Genomic DNA, 5,049 nt, shown 5'->3' on the forward strand with positions numbered 1-5,049 from the left:
GAATTCGCATGCAATGGAACAAACTACAGTCGTAATGTATAGCTCGCGCAAAAAAACGATTACAAAAAACAAAAGGTCTCGGGTTCGATACCCGGCCCCGGAACAATTTTTCCCTCGAAATTATTCAAATCAACTTTACAGGGAGTTATACCTGAAAACCACAATGTAAGTCACACGGAGTTAGTGTGCACTCGAAGTTGGTTGCTTGACGGTTGTCAGCCCACTTTGAGGTATGTGGATATAGAGGGAGGAATTGGATCGGTGTCGGGTAGAGTTCCCGGGTAGCTCAGTTGGTACAGCGTTGGTACGTTAAACCAAAGGTCCCGGGTTCGATACCCGGCCCCGGAACAATTTTTCCCTCGAAATTATTCAAATCAACTTTACAGGGAGTTATACTGAAATCTTGATTTGCATAATACACGTCACTGTTCGTTAACAGAAAACCACAATGTAAGTCACACGGAGTTAGTGTGCACTCGAAGATGGTTGCTTGACGGTTGTCAGCCCACTTTGAGGTATGTGGATATAGAGGGAGGAACTGGATCGGTATCGGGTAGAGTTCCCGGGTAGCTCAGTTGGTAGAGCGTTGGTACATTAAAGCAAAGGTCCCGGGTTCGATACCCGGCCCCGGAACAATTTTTCCCTCGAAATTATTCAAATCAACTTTACAGGGAGTTATACCTGAAATCTTGATTTGCATAATACACGTCACTGTTCGTTAACAGAAAACCACAATGTAAGTCACACGGAGTTAGTGTGCACTCGAAGTTGGTTGCTTGACGGTTGTCAGCCCACTTTGAGGTATGTGGATATAGAGGGAGGAACTGGATCGGTATCAGGTAGAGTTCCCGGGTAGCTCAGTTGGTAGAGCGTTGGTACATTAAAGCAAAGGTCCCGGGTTCGATACCCGGCCCCGGAACAATTTTTCCCTCGAAATTATTCAAATCAACTTTACAGGGAGTTATACCTGAAATCTTGATTTGCATAATACACGTCACTGTTCGTTAACAGAAAACCACAATGTAAGTCACACGGAGTTAGTGTGCACTCGAAGTTGGTTGCTTGACGGTTGTCAGCCCACTTTGAGGTATGTGGATATAGAAGGAGGAACTGGATCGGTATCGGGTAGTGTTCCCTGGTAGCTCAGTTGGCAGAGCGTTGGTACATTAAACCAAAGGTCCCGGGTTCGATACCCGGCCCCGGAACAATTTTTCCCTCGAACTTATTCAAATCAACTTTACAGGGAGTTATACCTTAAATCTTGATTTGCACCCTTAATATCTGTTTCTCAAATTTTCACAGCCATACAGAACAACCTGTAATATAACTGTTGTATAAATTCTTACTTTCAGGTTTTTTTTACAGCAGACTGGATGACAAAAGCTTCTAAACGGAATAATAACAGGCATTTCCCATATTTAGTCTGCGTTTAATTTCCTCCCGAGTGTCATTTATATTTCTTTTGTATGTAGGCTATTGCAACAAACAAAAAGTACCTTATTATTCGGTTGTAAAGTTTTATTTGAAATAAGACTGTTAAATATTAATGGAAAATAAACTCTAAAAATGAATATGTATAATTCGCTATAAAATAAAAGTGGATTGTTGGGAAATGCGTAAAACGTTTCACCTTGATAAAAAAATAGGGTGACCAAAATGTAGTTATAAACCCATTCGAAGAAATTATAACTTTGGTTACTATGTAACATAAAAAATTTTCAACAAATATTTGCCATCAATTGCATTCCATTACATACTGCACATTTCTATCCTTATGTCCCGTTGCTGGAGAGCCTTGAATTCTTTCGGTGCCAATATTGACAATCCTCATTGTTGTAGGCAGAATTACTCTATTGCCAGGGTGTCTGCTGGCTGGATTCGTTCATGAGAGATATTCATGAATTTGGTTTCTTAGGTGCAACCCAAATAATACACAGAAAGACAGGTTTTGAATACATGTTTTTCCATTTTGTTTCCCTACTGAGAATGTCATTCTCAGTAAAACTTTGTCGCTCCAAGTTCTGTAAGGATTATGTACTATCAGAAACCCTTTATTGAGAATGAATGATACTACTTTAGCAGACAGTAAACATTGATGCTTAAGCGTAACTTTAATCTAATCGGTCATTGCAGAAAGGGGACAATTCATATAATCTTACTTTTGAGATAATCAATAAAAACTGTTTTCTTCTTCCAATACTGGAGTAATAATTATAAATATTTTTCTTACTTTCTTTGTGAATAGTGAAGTATAATACATCATGTTAGACATCTGACATCTCAAGCACTTTTGTTTAAAGATGTTTAATCGAACCATGAGTTGTCATCTTTCTGCAAGGAATTGTTAAATATAAAAATATATATATAATTTACAATTTTGGGCTAATGTAATATTTGAAAATAAACTAAATGTTAATAATTACAATGATAACGATGTTTTTGTGTGTAATTACTACATTACTGTCACCATTTACATAATTATTTTTGCATTTTAATCATTATTCCTACTATAGAAATGAGATTTTATATCACAGTTTTAAATCAAATCTCTACTTTTAAACTAATATTAAAAAACTGCATATAGGAGACGACAATAAAAATACACTAAAACACTACACAAAATCATTTGTTTCAATTGTTATAGAGTGTATTGTTAGACGTTGGAAGCCACGTCATTTGTAGATTCCTTGTCACAAGGTGGCCAGTTCAGGATCTCTTCATAATAGAAAGTGTGTTCCAATGGAATTTATTGCCTCACTTTCGATACATCTCCAAGTTTTTTTTCGTATTAATGGGAATTTTCCCATTGTATGCTTTAGTGTAGGCATTACTATGCGTCCAGAAGCTGGTTTTTTCATACAGAAGCTGTGTTTCCTCAATTCACTCACACATCCTGGATCATCTTTAGAGTGAACAAATTCACTGAATTGTGCTGAAGAAAACATATTCTCATCTTTCCATTTCTTTCTTAGTGTGTCTAATGACCAGGTAGATTTACTGTAAATCTGTGGCCACCAATATTTAAAATTCAAAATATCATCAGTAGTAATTGATTCTACAGAAAATCTGTTGTTTGTGTTTGCCTGGTGGATTTATTTTACTTTATTGGGTTATTTTACGACGCTGTATCAACATCTAGGTTATTTAGTGTCTGAATGAAGTGAAGGTGGTAATGCCGGTGAAATGAGTCCGGAGTCCAGCACCCAAAGTTACCCAGCATTTGCTCGTATTCGGTTGAGGGAAAACCGGAAAAAAACCTCATCTTAGGTAGCTCACCGCATAATCTCTAAAGAGCTCCCCTTTTTAGGAGGCCATAGCCCTTCACGGGAAATCCAAAGGCTATTTCATTCATTCATTCATTCATTCATTCATTCATTCATTCATTCATTCATTCATTCATTCATTCATTCATTCGTTCATTCATCCATTCAGGTAACTTGCCCCGACAGGGATTCGAACCCGGGCCACCTGGTTTCGCGGCCAGACGCTCTGACCTTTACTTCACAGGTGTGGACTGCCTGGTGGATCAAGGTATTGTATTGGTCTGGCACTTATACCCAATCTTCCTTAGTGTGTCCTTTACTACACCAAAGTTGCGGTGACAGGGAAGAAATGAATGGCCTCGTTGTGGAAAATAATGAATGATTTTGTTAAATCTCCCCATTTGGGTCAGTGCAAGCAACAATCGAATTAAGGAATGATTTTTATTTTGCCCTGCACAGTTATCAGACTGAAGAAGGGACATTTTCAATGTCGTTCAGAAGGAACACACTTCATTTGAAGATTTGTGGCCTATACTTTCATGATAGGAATAGAAGTGCGCCGTATGGTCTTCGAAATTGTGAATGTTGAAAATTGATGACCCCAAGTTCATCTAAACAAACATAGATCAGTTTCTTACCCACATTGTTCTCCTGTCGTACGGGCTGCTACAGCCTTCCCAATGGAATTGACGTTTCAATGCCTTCAGTTTACTTTTCTTATTTACATTTGTGCAGTAGTTAATTTCATTGGGTTTATATTTACCACTAATAAAACAGCTTTCTTCCCCTGGGTCACTTACTACTTCTAGCTTATCTGTCATTTTCCTTATCAGCTGATGGGAGCGAAACTTATTAGATCCGCGGCACTCAGTTGCGTCACGTCGTCAGTCAGTGCAGAAAGAAGGTAAGTCGCTGATTTGTCCCCTTTCTGCGATGACTGCACTGCTTATGGTACTCTGCTTTGCGTTGAGAATGGGCAAATTTGTCCCATTTCCGTATGGAAATTTGTGTCTAGGTCTGGAGAAAGCAATGGCACTCTTAACTCATTTTCGCGTTTTTCATGATATCCCCTTTCTGGAATGACCGATTCAATTAAAATCACACAGCTCACAAGACATTTGGGGAACTTCCATGTTCTCATCCTGATATTGGCTTTGGATTAATTAATGTTTACAGAGTTTAAAGTCTCCATATAAAGCACTCATGACCAGAGGTTGAAACTGTTTTATAATATTGATAACTCGTGTAAATTTATTCATATATTACAGAATGTGTCATATGTCCAAGACGAAGTTCGCCATATGTGTAACCCTGAGTGGACCTCGAATTGGAGAATAAGAAATTTTCAACACAATAATTGTTTAATAAACATGTATTTTAATTCGATAAGTATGTTATTACAGTCACTGCAAAATTTAGTTTAAGATTCAATATTTCATTAATTCATAGCGAACATTAAGTTTCCCAATAACTCGTTAATTTATTGAATGTGTTACACCGTCGCATAGCTGAAGTTTTACTGAGCCCCTTCTCTGAAGTAATACTCCGCCGTATGTCACAACTGTAACTGTGCCGTTCATCACAGATTTTACTCCGCCACATGTCTCAACTGGTACTCCGCCGCATCTATCAACTGTTACTGAGCCGCTCATCACAGATTTTACTCCGCCACATGTCTCAACTGGTACTCCGCCGCATGTCTCAACTGGTACTCCGCCGCATGTCTCAACTGGTACTCCGCCACATGTCTCAACTGTTACTGAGCCGCTCATCACAGTTTTACTCC

General features: G+C 38.5%; 3 non-coding genes across 3 annotated transcripts; all 3 read left to right on the top strand.

Moving 5' to 3' along the window:
* The first annotated feature begins 560 nt into the window (after positions 1–560).
* TRNAN-AUU (transfer RNA asparagine (anticodon AUU)) lies at positions 561–633 on the top strand. The gene has a single exon. It is a non-coding gene; the product is annotated as a tRNA-Asn (tRNA).
* Positions 634–846: 213 nt separating this feature from the next.
* TRNAN-AUU (transfer RNA asparagine (anticodon AUU)) lies at positions 847–919 on the top strand. Its single transcript has one exon. It is a non-coding gene; the product is annotated as a tRNA-Asn (tRNA).
* A 211-nt stretch (positions 920–1,130) lies between these two features.
* Positions 1,131–1,207, top strand: TRNAN-AUU (transfer RNA asparagine (anticodon AUU)). The gene has a single exon. It is a non-coding gene; the product is annotated as a tRNA-Asn (tRNA).
* Positions 1,208–5,049: the final 3,842 nt, after the last annotated feature.

This window comes from Periplaneta americana, chromosome 7 (assembly GCF_040183065.1).
Source record: "Periplaneta americana isolate PAMFEO1 chromosome 7, P.americana_PAMFEO1_priV1, whole genome shotgun sequence".
NCBI lineage: Eukaryota > Metazoa > Arthropoda > Insecta > Blattodea > Blattidae > Periplaneta > Periplaneta americana.